This window comes from Triticum dicoccoides, chromosome 2B, assembly GCF_002162155.2.
Source record: "Triticum dicoccoides isolate Atlit2015 ecotype Zavitan chromosome 2B, WEW_v2.0, whole genome shotgun sequence".
In the NCBI taxonomy this organism is placed as follows: domain Eukaryota; kingdom Viridiplantae; phylum Streptophyta; class Magnoliopsida; order Poales; family Poaceae; genus Triticum; species Triticum dicoccoides.
The window spans coordinates 431,251,922-431,272,310 of record NC_041383.1 but is presented as its reverse complement, the minus strand read 5'-3'; positions in this window follow the sequence as shown (position 1 = coordinate 431,272,310).

Here is a 20,389-nt window from a genome sequence, read left to right as displayed (position 1 = left end):
TGCCCAATATGTAAGCAGCTTCACCGAGGTCTTTCATTGAAAAACTTTTATTCAAGTATCCCTTTATGCTATCCAGAAATTCTATATCATTTCCGTTCGACAATATGTCATCTACATATAATATCAGAAATGCTACAGAGCTCCCACTCACTTTCTTGTAAATACAGGCTTCTCCAAAAGTCTGTATAAAACCATACGCTTTGATCACACTATCAAAACGTTTATTCCAACTCCGAGATGCTTGCACCAGTCCATAAATGGATCGTTGGAGCTTGCACACTTTGTTAGCACCTTTTGGATCGACAAAACCTTCTGGTTGCATCATATACAACTCTTCTTCCAGAAATCCATTTAGGAATGTAGTTTTGACATCCATTTGCCAAATTTCATAATCATAAAACGCGGCAATTGCTAACATGATTCGGACAGACTTAAGCATCGCTACGGGTGAGAAAGTCTCATCGTAGTCAACTCCTTGAACTTGTCGAAAACCTTTCGCAACAAGTCGAGCTTTGTAGACAGTTACATTACCATCAATGTCAGTCTTCTTCTTGAAGATCCATTTATTCTCAATGGCTTGTCGATCATCGGGCAAGTCAACCAAAGTCCATACTTTGTTCTCATACATGGATCCCATCTCAGATTTCATGGCTTCAAGCCATTTTGCGGAATTTGGGCTCATCATCGCTTCCTCATAGTTCGTAGGTTCGTCATGGTCAAGTAACATGACTTCCAGAATAGGATTACCGTACCACTCTGGTGCGGATCTTACTCTCGTAGACCTACGAGGTTCAGTAGAAACTTGATCTGAAGTTTCATGATCAATATCATTAGCTTCCTCACTAATTGGTGTAGTTGTCACAGGAACCGGTTCTTGTGATGAACTACTTTCCAATAAGGGAGCAGGTATAGTTACCTCATCAAGTTCTACTTTCCTCCCACTCACTTCTTTCGAGAGAAACTCCTTCTCTAGAAAGGATCCGAATTTAGCAATGAAAATCTTGCCCTCAGATCTGTGATAGAAGGTGTACCCAATAGTCTCTTTTGGGTATCCTATGAAGACACATTTCTCTGATTTGGGTTCGAGCTTATCTGGTTGAAGTTTCTTCACATAAGCATCGCAGCCCCAAACTTTAAGAAACGACAACTTTGGTTTCTTGCCAAACCACAATTCATAAGGCGTCGTCTCAACGGATTTTGATGGTGCCCTATTTAACGTGAATGCAGCCGTCTCTAAAGCATAACCCCAAAACGATAGCGGTAAATCAGTAAGAGACATCATAGATCGCACCATATCTAGTAAAGTACGATTACGACGTTCGGACACACCATTTCGTTGTGGTGTTCCGGGTGGCGTGAGTTGCGAAACTATTCCGCATTGTTTCAAATGTAAACCAAACTCGTAACTCAAATATTCTCCTCCACGATCAGATCATAGAAATTTTATTTTCTTGTTATGATGATTTTCCACTTCACTCTGAAATTCTTTGAACTTTTCAAATGTTTTAGACTTGTGTTTCATCAAGTAGATATACCCATATCTGCTCAAATCATCTGTGAAGGTGAGAAAATAACTATACCCGCCGCGAGCCTCAATATTCATTGGACCACATACATCAGTATGTATGATTTCCAATAAATCAGTTGCCTGCTCCATAGTTCCGGAGAACGGTGTTTTAGTCATCTTGCCCATGAGGCATGGTTCGCAAGTACCAAGTGATTCATAATCAAGTGATTCCAAAAGTCCATCAGTATGGAGTTTCTTCATGCGCTTTACACCGATATGACCTAAACGGCAGTGCCACAAATAAGTTGCACTATCATTATCAACTCTGCATCTTTTGGCTTCAACATTATGAATATGTGTATCACTACTATCGAGATTCAATAAAAATAGACCACTCTTCAAGGGTGCATGACCATAAAAGATATTACTCATATAAATAGAACAACCATTATTCTCTGATTTAAATGAATAACCGTCTCGCATCAAACAAGATCCAGATATAATGTTCATGCTCAACGCTGGCACCAAATAACAATTATTTAGGTCTAAAACTAATCCCGATGGTAGATGTATGTGACGCCCCCGATTCAATCGTACACTAATCATACACGCAAACGTGTACGATCAAGATCAGGGACTCACGGGAAGATATCACAACACAACTCTACAAATAAAATAAGTCATACAAGCATCATAATACAAGCCAGGGGCCTCTACGGCTCAAATACAAGTGCTCGATCATAGACGAGTCAGCGGAAGCAACAATATCTGAGTACAGACATAAGTTAAACCAGTTTCCATAAGATGGCTAGCACAAACTTTGATACAGAGCGAAAGAGGCGTAGGCCTCCTGCCTGGGATCCTCCTAAACTACTCCTGGTCGTCGTTAGCGGCCTGCACGTAGTAGTAGGCACCTCCAGTGTAGTAGAAGTCATCATCGACGGTGGCGTCTGGCTCCTGGGCTCCAGCATCTGGTTGCGACAACCAGGAAGAAGAGGAAAGGGAGAGAAAAGGGGGAGAAAAGCAACCGTGAGTACTCATCCAAAGTACTCGCAAGCAAGGATCTACACTACATATGCATGGGTATAAGTGTAAAAAGGCAATATCGGTGGACTGAACTGCAGAACGCCAGAATAAGAGGGGGATAGCTAGTCCTATCGAAGACTACGCTTCTGGCAGCCTCCGTCTTGCAGCATGTAGAAGAGAGTAGATTGAAGTCCTCCAAGTAGCATCGCATAGCATAATCCTACCCGGCGATCCTCCCCTCGTCGCCCTATGGAAAAGCGATCACCGGGTTGTCTGTGGAACTTGTCTGGGTGTGTTTTATTAAGTATCCAGTTCTAGTTGTCATAAGGTCAAGGTACAACTCCAGGTCTTCCTTTTACCGGGGGACACGGCTATTCGAATAGATAAACTTCCCTGCAGGGGTGCACCACATAACCCAACACGCTCGATCCCATTTGGCCGGACACACTTTCCTGGCTCATGCCCGGCCTCGGAAGATCAACACGTCGCAGCCCCACCTAGGCATAACAGAGAGGTCAGCACGCCGGTCTAAATCCTATGCGCGTAGGGGTCTGGGCCCATCGGCCATTGCACACCTGCACGTCGCGAGGGTGGCCGGAAGCAGACCTAGCAACATCCAAACAAAGGAAGTCACGTTACGCGGTCCAATCCGGCGCGCGCCGCTCCATCGCTAACGTCAAGAAGGCTTCGGCTGATACCACGACGTCGACTGCCCATATCTTTCCCGCATAGTTGGTTAGTGCGTATAGGCCAGTGGCCAGACTCAGATCAAATACCAAGATCTCGTTAAGCATGTTATTATGAAGTAACCGCGAACGCCGACCAAGGCCAGGCCCACCTCTCGCCTAGGTGGTCTCAACTTGCCTTGTCGCTCCACCACAAAGATCCACACAGAGGGTCGTCGGGACAAAGGTCCTTTCAGCCCCCAATCCGTGAATCACTTGCGGGTACTCCTCGAGCCGACCCGGCTTTAGTCACCATCGATAGTATGTATATATGTATAGTATATACCCGTGATCACCTCCCGAGTGATCACGGCCCAATAGTATAGCAAGACAGACTAACAAGAATGTAGAGCCAATGATGAAAAACTAGCATCCTATACTAAGCATTTAGGATTGCAGGTAAGGTATCAACAGATGTAGCAACAATGTCAGGCTATGCATCAGAATAGGATTAACAAAAAGCAGTAACATGCTACACTACTCTAATACAAGCAGTATAGAGGAGAATAGGCGATATCTGGTGATCAAGGAGGGGCTTGCCTGGTTGCTCTGGCAAGAGAGAGGGGTCGTCAACTCCGTAGTCGTACTGGGTAGCAGCGGCGTCGGTCTCGGTGTCTAGCGGAAGAAGAGGGGGAAGAAACAATGAATACAATGCAAACAGATGCATGATGATGCATGACAAAGCAAAGCGTGATGCTAGGCGTGCCCTAACGCGGTATGAGGTGATACTGGTAAAGGGGGGAAACATCCGGGAAAGTATCCTCGGTGTTTCGTGTTTTCGGGCAAAGGAGCCGGAGGGGGAAAGTTGCGAGTTCGATAGGTTAGGGATGCGTGGCAGACAAACGGGTTGCGTATCCGGATTTGTCTCGTCGTTCTGGGTAACTTTCATGTTGAAAATAATTTAATCCGAGTTACGGATTAAAAGATATGATATTCTAAAGATTTCATTAATTTCCGGAATTTAATTAATTATTTAAATTAATTCGAAAATGGATTAATGACATCAGCATGATGTCATGCTGACATCAGCAGTCAACAGAGTTGACTGGTCAACCTGACCAGTGGGTCCAGTGGGACCCACCTGTCATACACTGTTTAGACTTAATTAGGGTTTAGGCTAAACAAACTACTGTTTGATTAAACTAACAGATTAATTAGATTAATTAACTAGGATTAATTAACTTAATTAATTAACTAATTAATTTTATTAATTCATTTTTATTGTTTATTTATTTACTATTATTATTATTTTTATAAAAATGTTCTGGGGTTGGGCCCCGTTTGTCATAGGCCCGAGGGGGCCTAATGAGGCGGAGCGGTTAGTGGGCGCGGGCGTCGGCGCCCGACTGGGCGAGCGCCCAGATTGACTGGCAAGGGAGGGCGCGCCAGCCACGAGCTTGGCGAGGCCGCCGGCGAGGAACGGCGCCAGCAGAGGGCTGCACACGGGGGGGGCGTTGGGTGCAGCGCCGCGAGTGAGAGGGGGCTGCGGGCGCGTGGTCCGGAGCACCGGAGTTGGCCACGCACATGGCAGCGTCGCCAGCGCAAGGGAGGTGCAAGAGCGGGGCACAGAGGGCACGGACCGACACCTGTGCGGGGTTGCCCGAGAGGGCCGCTGGCGAGCAGCGCAACAGGGGGGGAGACGAGGCCAGGGCTAGGCGGCCAGGCGGAGGCGAGCGGAGGCGCAACCATGGCCGCGAACGGGCGACACCGAGAGAGCGCCGGCCGGCGCGAGGACGCGCACGAGCGCGGTGTCCGATTGGGCAGGGGGAGTGCGAGGAGAGAGGGGGCGGGGGTGGCCGCGGACAGCCATGGCGGGGCGGCGGTGCTCGTGGTTCATCGCAAAGGGGGCGCCGACGCGGGCAGGTGCAGCCACGGCGGCGTGCGCCGTGTCGGAGAGAGGGAACGGGGGAGGGGGCACAGTAGTAGCGCGTGAGCGGGGCACGCACGGGGCGCGTGTGTGCGTTGGGCGCGACGTGCGACCGAGGAGGACAGGAGGAGGTCAGGGCCTCACCACGGTCGTGGGGTCTAGGCAGTGGGCGTGAGGAGGAGGACGGTGACGAGCGACGGAGGGGAATCAGGCCGGCGGGGGAGCGCTCCGGCGACGGCGTCCAACGACGACGGCAACGGGGCGGACGTCGAGCTCGAGCGGCGAGCGGCGGCCTCCTCCTCGATCCCGATCCAATCGGGGGGAGAGGGGGAGGAGATATTTTCGTGGGGGAAGTGGGGGTGTCGGTGGAGTGGGAGGGGTGCGGTGAGTGGATAAGGAGTGGGAATGGGTGGGTGGCTGGGCCTGGTGGGTTGGCCCAGGTGGGCCACGGCCCGGGGGGGTTTCTTCCTCTCTTTTCCTTTTAGTTTTGTTTTCTGTTTTTGTGTTTTCCCTTTTTCTTTTATTTATTTCTCTTTTCTGTTTTAATTCATTTTAAAATATTTAGGCACTTTCTGAAAATATGTTTTCTCTACTATAATTACCCTTGTAATATTCGGCACTCACCGAACATTTTTGTTTCAACTCTTGAAATTTTTGTTGTTTGACATATTTTGAATTTAAAATTTGAAGGGGTTTAGAATCAATGTGAGGTTATCAACAGTAACCGTGGTGACGTGGCATCGTTAGCATGGGATTACTGTAGCATGATTATCTGGGCGTCACAATGTAGAGGTAGCGTGCCGACCGCGATCACATCGACTTTGGAACCATTTCCCACGCGCATCGTCACCTCGTCCTTAGCCAATCTTAGCTTAATCCGTAGTCCCTGTTTCGAGTTGCAAATATTAGCAACAGAACCAGTATCAAATACCCAGGTACTACTACGAGCATTAGTAAGGTACACATCAATAACATGTATATCACATATACCTTTGTTCACTTTGCCATCCTTCTTATCCGCCAAATACTTGGGGCAGTTCCGCTTCTAGTGTCTAGTCTGCTTGCAGTAGAAGCACTCAGTCTCAGGCTTAGTTCCAGACTTAGGTTTCGTCTCTTGAGCAGCAACTTGTTTGTTGTTCTTCTTGAAGTTCCCCTTCTTCTTCCCTTTGCCCTTTTTCTTGAAACTGGTGGTCTTATTGACCATCAACACTTGATGCTCCTTCTTGATTTCTACCTCCGCAGCCTTTAGCATTGCGAAGAGCTCGGGAATAGTCTTGTCCATCCCTTGCATATTATAGTTCATCACGAAGCTCTTGTAGCTTGGTGGCAGTGATTGAAGAATTCTGTCAATGACACTATCATCAGGAAGATTAACTCCCAGTTGAATCAAGTGATTATTATACCCAGACATTTTGAGTATGTGTTCACTGACAGAACTATTCTCCTCCATCTTACAGCTATAGAACTTATTGGAGACTCCATATCTCTCAATCCGGGCATTTGCTTGAAATATTAACTTCAACTCCTGGAACATCTCATATGCTCCATGACGTTCAAAACGTCATTGAAGACCCGGTTCCAAGCCGTAAAGCATGGCACACTGAACTATCGAGTAGTCATCAGCTTTGCTCTGCCAGACGTTCTTAACGTCGTCAGTTGCATCTGCAGCAGGCCTGGCACCCAGCGGTGCTTCCAGGACGTAATTCTTCTGTGCAGCAATGAGGATAATCCTCAGGTTATGGACCCAGTCCGTGTAATTGCTACCATCATCTTTCAACTTAGCTTTCTCAAGGAACGCATTAAAATTCAACGGAACAACAGCACGAGCCATCTATCTACAACAAACATAGACAAGCAAAATACTATCAGGTACTAAGTTCATGATAAATTTAAGTTCAATTAATCATATTACTTAAGAACTCCCACTTAGACAGACATCTCTCTAGTCATTTAAGTGATCACGTGATCCAAATCAACTAAACCATGTCCGACCATCACGTGAGATGGAGTAGTTTCAATGGTGAACATCTCTATGTTGATCATATCTACTATATGATTCACGTTCGACCTTTCGGTCTTCGTGTTCCGAGGCCATATCTGTATATGCTAGGCTCGTCAAGTTTAACCTGAGTATTCCGCGTGTGCAACTATTTTGCACCCATTGTATTTGAACGTAGAGCTTATCACACCCGATCATCATGTGGTGTCTCAGCACGAAGAACTTTCGCAATGGTGCATACTCAAGGAGAACACTTCTTGATAATTTAGTGAGAGATCATCTTAAAATGCTACCGTCAATCAAAGCAAGATAAGATGCATAAAGGATAAACATCACATGCAATCAATATAAGTGATATGATATGGCCATCATCATCTTGTGCTTGTGATCTCCATCTCCGAAGCACCGTCGTGATCACCATAATCACCGGCACGACACCTTGATCTCCATCGTAGCATCGTTGTCGTTACGCCATCTATTGCTTCTATGACTATCGCTACCGCTTAGTGATAAAGTAAAGCAATTACAGGGCGTTTGCATTTCATACAATAAAGCGACAACCATATGGCTCCTGCCAGTTGCCGATAACTTCGGTTACAAAACATGATCATCTCATACAATAAAATATAGCATCACGTCTTGACCATATCACATCACAACATGCCCTGCAAAAACAAGTTAGACGTCCTCTACTTTGTTGTTGCAAATTTTACGTGGCTGCTACGGGCTGAGCAAGAACCGATCTTACCTACGCATCAAAACCACAATGATAGTTTGTCAAGTTAGTGCTGTTTTAACCTTCACAAGGACCGGGCGTAGCCACACTCGGTTCAACTAAAGTGAGAGAGACAGACACCCGCCAGTCACCTTTAAGCACGAGTGCTCGTAATGGTGAAACCAGTCTCGCGTAAGCGTACGCGTAATGTCGGTCCGGACCGCTTCATCTCACAATACCGCTGAACCTAAATATGACATGCTAGTAAGCAGTATGACTTGTATCGCCCACAACTCACTTGTGTTCTACTCGTGCATATGACATCTACGCATAAAACCAGGCTCGGATGCCACTGTTGGGGAACGTAGTAATTTCAAAAAAAATCCTACGCACACGCAAGATCATGGTGATGCATAGCAATGAGAGGGGAGAGTGCTGTCCACGTACCCTCGTAGACCGTAAGCGGAAGCGTTATGACAACGCGTTGATGTAGTCGTACGTCTTCACGATCCGACCGATCCAAGTACCGAACGTACGGCACCTCCGAGTTCAGCACACGTTCAGCTCGATGACGATCCCCGGACTCTGATCCAGCAGGGTGTCAGGGATGAGTTCCGTCAGCACGACGGCGTGGTGACGATGATGATGTTCTACCGACGCAAGGCTTCGCCTAAGCACCGCAACGATATGACTGAGGCGAAATATGGTGGAGGGGGCACCGCACACGGCTAAGGAACGATCACGATGATCAACTTGTGTGTCTTGGGGTGCCCACCTGCCCCCGTATATAAAGGAGCAAGGGGGGAGGCCGGCCGGCCCTAGGGGGCGCGCCAAGGAGGGGGGAGTCCTCCTCCTAGTGGGAGTAGGACTCCCCTTTCCTAGTCCCACTAGGAAGGAGGAAGGGGGAAGGAAAGAGAGGGAGAGGGAGAGGGAAAGAGGGGCCGCGCCCCCCTCCCCTAGTCCAATTTGGACTCCCCATGGGGAGGGGCGCCACCTCCTGGGCTGCTGCCCTCTCTCTCCCCTCAGGCCCACTAAGGCCCAATACTTCCCCGCGGGGTTCCAGTAACCCCTCCGGCACTCCAGTTTTCTCCGAAATCACTCGGAACACTTCTGGTGTCCAAATATAGTCGTCCAATATATCAATCTTTATGTCTCGACCATTTTGAGACTCCTCGTCATTTCCGTGATCACATCCGGGACTCCGAACAACCTTCGGTACATCAAAACTTATAAACTCATAATAAAACTGTCATCGCAACGTTAAGCGTGCGGACCCTACGGGTTCGAGAACTATGTAGACATGACCTAGAACTGTTTCCGGTCAATAACCAATAGAGGAACCTGGATGCTCATATTGGCTCCTACATATTCTACAAAGATCTTTATCGGTCAAACCGCATAACAACATATGTTGTTCCCTTTGTCATCAGTATGTTACTTGCCCGAGATTCGATCGTCGGTATCCAATACCTAGTTCAATCTCGTTACCGGTAAGTCTCTTTACTCGTTATGTAATGCATCATTTCGTAACCAACTCATTGGTCACATTGCTTGCAAGGCTTATAGTGATGAGCATTATCGAGAGGGCCCAGAGATACCTCTCCGACAATCGGAGTGACAAATCCTAATCTCGAAATACGCCAACTCAACATGTACCTTCGGAGACACCTATAGAACTCCTTTATAATCACCCGGTTACGTTGTGATGTTTGGTAGCACACAAAGTGTTCCTTTGGTAAACGGGAGTTGCATAATCTCATAGTTGTAGGAACTTTGTGTAAGTCATGAAGAAAGCAATAGCAACATACTAAACGATCAAGTGCTAGGCTAATGGAATGGGTCATGTCAATCACATCATTCTCCTAATGATGTGATCCCGTTAATCAAATGACAACACATGTCTATGGTTAGAAAACATAACCATCTTTGATTAATGAGCTAGTCAAGTAGAGGCACACTAGTGACATTATGTTTGTCTATGTATTCACACATGTATCATGTTTCCGGGTAATACAATTCTAGCATGAATAATAAACATTTATCATGATATGAGGAAATAAATAATAACTTTATTATTGCCTCTAGGGCATATTTCCTTCAATTTTAGCACCATTGCCGCACGTCTCAATGAGCTTACAAAGAAGGATGTGCCTTTTGTTTGGGGTACCGCACAAGATGAAGCCTTCACGGTATTGAAAGACACATGCTCCTTTACTCCAAGTTCCTGATTTTAATAAGACTTTTGAGCTTGAATGTGATGCTAGTGGAATTGGATTAGGAGGTGTGTTATTACAAGATGGCAAACCTGTTGCATACTTTTCTGAAAATTTGAGTGGGCCTAGTCTGAATTATTCTACTTATGATAAAGAATTATATGCTCTTGTTCGAACTTTAGAAACATGGCAACATTATTTATGGCCCAAAGAATTTGTTATACATTCTGATCATGAATCTTTGAAACATATTAAAATTCAAGCCAAACTGAATCATAGACATGCTAAATGGGTTGAATTCATTGAGACTTTTCCTTATGTCATTAAACACAAGAAGGGTAAAGAAAATGTTATTGCTGATGCATTGTCTCGCCGCTATACTATGCTTTCACAACTTGACTTCAAAATATTTGGTTTGGAGACCATCAAAGATCAATATGTGCATGATGCTGATTTTAAAGATGTATTGCAGAATTGTAAAGAAGGAAGATCATGGAACAAGTTCGGCGGTAATGATGGATTTGTGTTCCGTGCTAACAAGCTATGCATTCCAACTAGCTCCATTCGTCTTTTGTTGTTGCAGGAGGCGCATGGAGGAGGATTAATGGGACACTTTGGCATGAAGAAGACGGAGGATGTACTTGCTACACATTTCTTTTGGCCAAAGATGAGACGGGATGTTGAGCGTTTTGTTGCTCACTGCACTACATGTCAAAAAGCTAAGTCACGGCTCAATCCTCATGGTTTATATATGCCTTTGCCTGTACCAAGTGTTACTTGGGAGGATATATCTATGGACTTTGTTTTAGGTTTACCTCGAACAAAGAAGGGGAGGGATAGCATGTCGTGGATAGATTCTCGAAAATGGCACACTTTATACCATGTCATAAAAGCGACTATGCTGATAATGTTGCTGATTTGTTCTTTCGTGAAATTATTCGCTTGCATGGTGTGCCAAATACTATTGTTTCAGATCGTGATACTAAATTTCTTAGCCACTTTTGGAGATGTTTATGGCCTAAGTTGGGGACTAAACTGCTTTTTAGTACTACTTGTCATCCCCAAACTGATGGACAAAATGAAGTAGTAAATAGAACATTGTCGACTTAGGGCTGTTTTGAAGAATAATAAGAAAATGTGGGAAGAATGCTTGCCTCATATTGAATTTGCTTATAATCGTTCATGGCATTCTACTACTAAGATGTGCCCTTTTTTAAATTGTGTATGGTTTCCTACCTCGTGCACCTATTGATTTGCTGCCTCTTCCATCTTCGGAGAAGGTTAATTTTGATGCTAAACAACGTGCTGAATTGATCTTAAAAATGCATGAGTTAACTAAGGAAAACATTGAGCGTATGAATGCTAAATATAAACTTGCTAGAGATAAGGGTAGAAAACATGTTGTGTTTGCACCTGGAGATCTTGTTTGGTTACATTTGTGAAAGGATGATTTCCTGATTTGCGCAAATCAAAGCTAATGCCAGGTGCTGATGGTCCTTTTAAGGTGTTAGAGAAAATAAATGATAATGCATATAAACTTGAGCTGCCTGCAGATTTTGGGGTTAGTCCCACTTTTAGCATTGTAGATTTGAAGCCTTGTTTGGGTGAGGAAGATGAGCTTCCGTCGAGGGTGACTTCATTTCCAGAAGGGGATGATGATGAGGACATCAATACCATTGTTACACCCATAGCCCCTGCCGCAATACATACTAGACCAATTACTAGAGTTCGCGCACGGCAATTAAATTACCAGGTACTTTTGTTTCTTGGTAATGATTCTAATGTTCATGAGAATATGATGCTGCCTAAATTGGATACATTTGTTTTGCTTACAAATGAAGGGACTAGCTTGGAGAAGGATGAACATTGGAGCAAGAACAAGCATGGAGATGATGACATGCGCAAGGGGAACAAGAACGGAGTTTCAAGTGATGATTTCAGGACTATGAAGCCACCGTAATGAGTGCAAGAAGGCTTGGACAAAATATACAAGATGCCACTTCACAAATTTCGTCCAGAGGCTATTATAGGTGTTGCTTCACCTTATTATTAGGCCAGACCCATGTAATTTCGAAATACATAAGTATAGGCTCTTTTTAGAGTCTGTATGTGTGGGGAAACAAGAGATAGGGTTGGTTTCAGACCCCTCTTCCAAGGGTCACGAAATTCCCCCTACTCCTCCATATATACAACCCTTAGGCGTCGTTTAGACTTTGAGTTTTGTTTAGATTAAAAGTTCGCCATAGCTGCAACTTCGCGTACTTCGTTTGTGTTCAACGACCAGACAAAGGCATCACAGAACCCCACCTTCATTAATAAAGATTTCCTCTTATATTCGCAATATCCAGATTGCAATCTTAGTTTCTTGCTTGTTCTTCGTTTTCTCGCAGGAAAATAGACCCTCGTGGTCAGGTTGATCTTGCTCCCTCGTAGTCAATAACCCCTCGGAAGTTGGTTTAGCGATTGCAACGGCGCGACGTCTCGCATGTTCGTAGTCAGATCGTCAAGGTCGACTCCCACAGAAAACGATAACCACCATCTCATCGAAACACCGAGACACCTTCGCCTCTACTAGTGATACCTCCAAAATGGGCGAACGACGTGAAACCGATCACCCCACTCGCACTCCTGCAGCCCTAGCGCTCCTCTCCCCTGGTGCTCCGCCTCCCCCGTCTCTCTCCCTCCATCGATTTCAGTTGCTCCACTCCAATTCCTTCCTTCCTGGGGGTCGATTCCTTCCTTCATTGTTGCTGACTGACTCCTTTCTTCCCTCTCTTGTTGTGTAGCAGTACAGGGGAAGCTAGGTCGGAATCAACCTGTCTCGATCTGGATTGGCCGGTCTTGTCGAGGATTTGCACAGTGGCGGCGTCCTCCATTGGGCTGACGGCAGCGGCAGAGGTGCAGCACAACATCCTCTCCTGAGTCCTGAATGTACAAACACTAGTCCTTCCTCTTGTATATGCTGCTGCTCATGAATATTCCCAGCCGAGAGAAAGATAGATGGATGTGTTGCTGCTAATCCTTCCCCTTGTGATGACTCATGGTTGTTTTTTCAGTTTTGTTGCATTATGTTGTTAAAACGAGTGGGTCGTCCAGTGGGCCGAATACATGTGCACTCTCCTAATTTGTACCGAAATACATGTTGTCAAGCTCAATATATATTGTTATCTTGTCTTTCTTGAAAATGAAAATGAAATGCTGCCGAAATTTTGAATTTTATGTCATCCCATTTTTCATTTCATGCTTCCAACCAAACACCTAAACTGAACCAACCCGTTCTACTTTTTTGCTCCTACCAAACACAGGAATGGAACCAACCCATTCCTCAGGAATGGGACCATTCCACATTCCATGATAGTTGGTTCCCCAACCAAAAACACCCTAAGTAACAATGTGTGCAAGCCATCACGATCATCCTAATGGCGGAGATGTGCTATCACTTGTCACAATTTTGTTTATCTCCAATCATTTTGATAACCAGTAATGGACTCATACCTCTATAAGTATCTGCATCTCATAAGTCCCAAGTTACCTTTTTCTTTACAAGCTACGGTATTTGCTCAGCGACAAGAAAGACTTAAGCTTTGGGGAGTTGATGAGTCCAAAATATGTGATGACTTTGATAGTTATTTTGTGCCTACATGGTAGGCTATCTGGAATTTTACTGCGTTCGCGCACTACTTTTTGTTGGTATTCCCCAGGAAACGGATTTTGGAGTAAATAAAGTTCTATGAAAGGAATCCCGGGAAATTATGGTGGAATCATGTTATTCAATGTGATAATTGACTACCATAAAAAGAATGAAGCAAAGGGATAAAGGAGAATTCCATATGATGGTTCCAGAGCAAAAGACGGCCTAACATGTGAGCACGCCTGCTTGTATGCGTGGTCATATGAAGCTCCAACGCTGCCGCCTCGTCCACTACTTCCACCTCGTGAAATCGAATCTGGGAACAAACGAACATACGCACCAGCAACACATCTAGATGGCAGAACCCTAGCCTCCGGAGTCATCCAAAGGAGGGATTTACAAGGAGGAGATTGTCATATTCACCACCATGTGCAAGGGGATGCCGACAACACCACCACTGTCGTCATCATCCACACCATCTCCATCTCCATCTAATTGTAACATCAAGAACCCTAGTGGATCATCTTGTGTGTTACTTTTGTGATTCGTCCATGTTTGTCATCACCGTTTCCATGATGTTTGTTGTCTCTATGTGCGAGTAAACCCCTTAGTTCTTGGGGATATGGATGAACCTTGGTATGTATAGGATCTGAAACATTATATTGGATATGAGATCCTCTGTTGAATGCTTAGTTTAATAAACTTCGTGAATGTTGTGAAGGGGCCCCACTCTACATTATCGTCGTAAGGCCATAGTGTATCACTGTCGTTGTAAAGGTTGGGACGTGAAGGTAATTTGAGGTTATAGTAAAAGCCTTCACCCCTCGCTTTTGCAATTGATAGGGCAATTAAGGAGAACCCTTAGCAAGGCTGCGTCCATGTGGCAACCCTTAATTACCATAGTTGTAACCCGCAGGAGAAGACTATGGTAATGGCGTGTGTGGCATGAAGTCTGCCTAGAGTAGAACATGTTCTGCACCTGGCTCTGCCCAGCATACTCGTCAAGAGTGGCTCAAGTATCCAGACAATATGATGCTAATGCATAGGTTACGTTAGAAACATAACAATGGGAATTCCAGACTCCCTGAGAATGCCTTACTCCTCTGACAATTCCACTTGTTACTTGTGCTACTATTTTTACTACTTTTTATGTTATTTACTTTCAGTTCAAACTTTACCAAAACAATCATTTATTTCCACCCTCACTTTGTCTGGAGTCTACAATTACTTGTAGACACAGATCCATAATTCACTACAAGTGGCAACACCTAATTCCTGTGCTCCCGGTGGGATTGATACTCTTACTTCAAAAAGGCTACAACCAAACCTTGTGCACTTGCAGGCCATCGGTACACCGGTCGTCATGACGGGGCAGACGATCTCCTGCAGTGAGGTGTAGATTTTTTGCCCATGTGCATTTAGAAACCGCACTGTGGTCCGTAATGACATCCATGTCTTTTATCAGGTCCTGGGCCTGCCTGGCGAGTGCCCTCTTGGCCGCCCTCCACTCGGTCACCTTTTAGATTCTCCTCTATGTGAGGACCAGCTGCTACCAACCTTTGAGGTCCTAAATTCGATCTTCGAGGTCCTGGATTCCACCGGGCAATTGATTATTGTCCATGGCCACCTTACATGCCGACTTGAGCAGCCCTTAGACGAGCCTCATCATGTTGGGGGTTGCCCAGCGATTCTTTTAGTATGTCCTCATCATAAGGACAAAACTCGCTTAACGATCACGGTTCCTCGTCACGCGGTGTATCACGTCTCTCTCTCTCTCTCTCTCTCTCTCTCTCTCTCTCTCTCTCTCTCTCTCTCTCTCTCTCGGGATCATAGTGGGGGTCGTCCTCGACACCGCTGGCATTGTCATTGCCGTGGTCATTGCCGTTCCCATTGGTATTGCTGTTGTCATTGTCGTTTCCATTGTCCAGACTAGCGTTAGCACGTTCACCATATAGAACTCATAGGTTAAAGTCGCTTGCCACTTGCGCAAGGGCACTGGCTGGCGGTCGGCTTTCCACAGACTTGTAGACTTCTTCTTCCATGTCTTCTGACTCCTCGGTGGCTGCTTTAAGGACGTTAGTGAGATCTTCAACATTGGCGACGAGATGAGTGGTGGGTGGGTCAAAAAAATAGACTTCTCTAGTAACTCCTATATATAATCTAACATCAAGATTGGTAGAACCGACGTCTGCTGTTCTAGGATCTGGCTGGGCGTCCAAGAAGATTAGCTCTCCGCGGCAATCCGCGGTACAACCTAACTTGTCGAATCTTACGATCCGACTTGGAGTGAAAGCCTCGCCCTGGCCAAGGTTGCCAATCGAGTTGGCAATGAGGGTGATGCCGCCAAAGATGAACATATGACCCGATGGGAAGATCATGTTGGAGCCAGTCTAAGCGTTGATATGAACCGCCATCAAGCCGCAACGTTCACTTACCAAGACCTACATGGGTCACCACTATTGAAGCTAAATCCGACAAATCCCTTGGTAGGGTATCTTAACTAGGTGACTTGACACAATGGTAATAAGAGACGGGGTTTATCCAGGTTCAGACTCTTCAGAGGAGATAATACCCTGCATCCTGCTTGCGTGAGTGTGTACAAAGTACATGTCAAGTACCAATGGATTCAATCTAATCTACATCAACCCTGACCCCTAGCTTATATACACACCGGAGGTCCTAGGCTTTACACAACTAGGTCGGTTACGTCGGTGGAGGCAGAGACCCCTCCCCCACCGACTTTGGTATAGTCGAATCGTACTCGAAGTCTCTCGTATCTCCATTTAATCAACTATAGGCCACCCAAAGTGGCCCAGGAAAGAACCAGCCTAGGGGGTCATAGTCAGGCCCACTAGGCCGGGAATCGACAAACAATTTGACTGATAGGGTCTGAAAAAACAAATCGATAAAAGATCATTAGTTAGATGAGTATTGATAATGGTGTGGAAGGAGTGACCACATGGCGGAGATTATATACATGAACATCAAGTAAAGGAAGAAGTGAATCAGAATCCTAAGTGATGTAGGGTGGAACCCTATGGGGAGATCTTTCACGAATTGGAGGGGGATCCCCAAGAACAAGATGAACAAAAGAGGGAAAACAATAGGAACACTCAAGAACAAGTCAAATCACACAACCATTAGACAATCAAACACATAAGATCCACAAGGTACATGAACAACAAAGGGAAATAAGATATATGGTAGAGTTCATCCCAAATCCTATGAAGGAGATGAGGGCTTGATGATCTAGATAGATCCTTCCCTCAAGGGGGTCTTCATCCACTAGGGATCTTCTCCAATGGAGGTCTTGAACTCCAATGGAGTGGAATCCCACAAGGGGAGGTATATGAGCTAAGCTCTAGTGTTTAGATCTAATCTTAGCTTCGTCTAAATGGAGGAGATGAAGGAGTATATATAGCCCTAGGCAAAGAGGGGAATAGGTGGGGGACAAAATGGTAAAACAAGGGCAAAGCCCGTAGCATCACACAGGGCCCCCCGTGTGCACGGGGTAAGTGGAGCCCGTGGGCACGGGGTATCCAGGGACCGGATGCAAGGGCCCGTGCGCACGGGGTCCGTGAGGCCCGTGGACACGAGGGTCCCGTGGGCACGGTACATGCCCGTGCGCACGGGGTCTTCAGGACCGCCAGCCTAGGAGGCCCGTGGGCACGGGGTCGGAGGGGCCCGTGCGCACGGGGTCGCCTGGGAGTTGCTGCCTTCTTCTTGGCGCTTCCTTCTCCGCTTCCAGGCTTCCGTCTTGGATGGTATAGTTGTTCTCTTGCGCTTGGACTCCTCCGTGATGAATGTGTAGCTCCGCTCACACCTAAGTATGCACATGAGAGAGGGGTCAAGTAGTATACCATCCTCGAAGGGTACAAGTGAACACGTGTAAAGGAGATGATTCACCTTTGTATGCATGAAGTAGAAGTGGCACGTGTCACTTGCCACATGGACTCTTGACATGGTGATGTCCGTAGGATGCTCCGCATCATCCCCTCCCCCTTGGGAAAGATCCGACCTCGGATCGAAATCCAAATCACCATGGGAAAGAGATGATGGGTCGTGTAGAAGTGGACGATCACCAAGCATTCATCATCTTGTAGTTCCAAATGGGCACTCTCCATTGTCGCACCGTCTTGTAATTCCTTCAAAAGGAGCAAAGATAACAAGCACTTGGAAAAACAAATGTGGTTGTCGTAAGAGCAAAACCAAGCATTCAAGAGGTGATTCACCCAACAAGTGTTGTCATCAAGCATAGCATATGGTTTGACAAAGAAGTGTGGCATGGCATTTGAGCATATAAATTGAGCACAATCAAGTATATCATGGGAACAAGTATGCAAATGGGAGGTCAAGATGCAAATATATGTGATAAGTGAACAAGCATCTACCTCAAGGTCATAGTAAGAATGCACAAAGTGCTCAACAAATGGTCTATGGTATGCATAGGAATCATTCACAACACCAAGTATAGTGAAATGTCTAAACACATGGGGCAAGTGCATGACAATCCAAGCATAACGTGCATAGGGTGTAGTGAAGATATCGAGGCACTCAACACAATGGAAAGAGCAATTGTTCAACATGTGTGAGGCAATCAAGTAAAGCATGTGATAAGCAAAGGGACATGGCATATGTGAAGAACTAGATGCAACACACAAGGCATATATGTCATGGGGCATGGCAATGTGGTAATGAGAAGTCGAAGCAAGATCACTAGCATGTGTGCGAAGTGTCATGGAGCAAGCAACACACGAAGTATGATCCACAATATGCATGCTCATGGTTTGTGTGTTCTCGAGATAGAAGGATATCACCTCGAAAGCATGTCCTTGTTCGTCCTTCACAATGCCGAAGTGGTAGGAAATGTGGTGTAGAAGCGAGTCGTGGTCGAATGTATGAGGCTCACTCTCAAGAGCTCGAATGGTCAACTCACGTGAAGTGGAAGTCGACACAAAGTCCAAGTATCCTACACATGCACACAACAAAACAAAGAGCGTATGTGCATGGTAGATAAACACATCATCCATCATGATGGTTCTCTTCTCTTGCACATAACCATTAGAAGCACAAGTGCATGAATAATATGATGCAACAATGGCGATATTCAAGGCACTAGGTATATGGTGCAAAGAGGTAAGACAAGCATGCTTCACAAGGAATATGTCAAAATCTCCAAACATATGTGAGAATGCTATGGGGGCAATCTCATGAGCAAGACTATAAGCATTGTTGCACTCAATACATGGCAAATCATCTAGCATGAGAGAGGCAACACATGGAGATATATGACACGAAGCAATATGAATCATGTGCAAAACATATAGATGGTTGTCATCAACCGCATGAGATGAGCAAGTATGACACAAGAGACAATGATCAAGATATATCATGTGAGAGGCATGAGCATATATGTCATCAACCCAAGAAAGCAAGTAATAGTGGAACATGGGTGATGCAACATAGCAAGCAATCATAGCAATCAAGTCAAGCAAGCTAGTAGTGCGAAGATGCAACATACTAGGAGGAATCATGGCAAACATGTCATTGGTGCAAATAGTGGGTATGAATAATTCACATGTCATGGCACAAGCATGAAAGCAAGATATGAGGACAATAGCATGGGGCACATGATAAACATGGCAATAGCAACAAGGATCTCCGCCAAGCATGCAAATACACATAGGGATATCATAATGGAGAATCATGGGTAGATGCAAACAAGGGTCACAATTTCATGGCAAAAGCATAGAAGCAAGCATAGCATGCAAAGTGAACACGGTAAAATGAGCATAAGGTGACAAGTGGTAAATGGCCCATAGCCGTGTGAGAGCCAATTAGAAGAGATGCGCGTAGTCCTTGCGCGAATGGAACGGTGGTAAGGATAGTCCACGGGATCCCAAGTCATCATTTCTCTCTAGAGCTTGTTTTGTCAACTCGTGGGATTGCGAGGTTGACAAGTATTCATGGGTACCTACACAAAAGAGACACAAACGAAAGAAATTGTGTGTGTGGTAAATGTACACATCATCCATCATGATGTGTATGTGCACGTGTGAGTTAGCACAAGATAAGCAATGCTCAAAGAAATTTGAGGCATGGTATATGAACATGTCATCCATCATGAAAGAATAGTTGTTATGTATGACACGATGGGGACACAAATTGAGCAAACAAGTATATGGCACATCAAAAGCATGTTTATTCATGGGGAGCATATGGTGTACACTATCATGGGAATCATGCAAAGTATGAAATGTATCAAGATCTCCTAATATGTATGAGGAAACTATGGGGGTCTCCTCATGAGCATGAGTAGCAACATCACTTGGAGAATATTGACAACATCCAAAACAATGCATATTTGGAGCAATGTGATCATGGCATGGCATAGTAGATGAATTGCGAAAATCATGTAAAGGGAGCATGGCAATATCATCACAAGAGAAGCAAAAGCCAATGACCATCATCTTGTCACCTATGCCATAAGTGCAAATGGGATTTATTTTAATGGGGCATGCATAGTTACTATGTTGAGATTGAAATGATGCAATATGGTTGATCTCACTCATAGCATATGACAAGTTCAATGGATTGTCAAACATGACGTGACCAATAGAATTTTCACAAGATATCCTATGAAGCATAGCATCACAACTAGGCAACTCAACATGCTCATCATCATATTCATCATAAATAGGTAAGT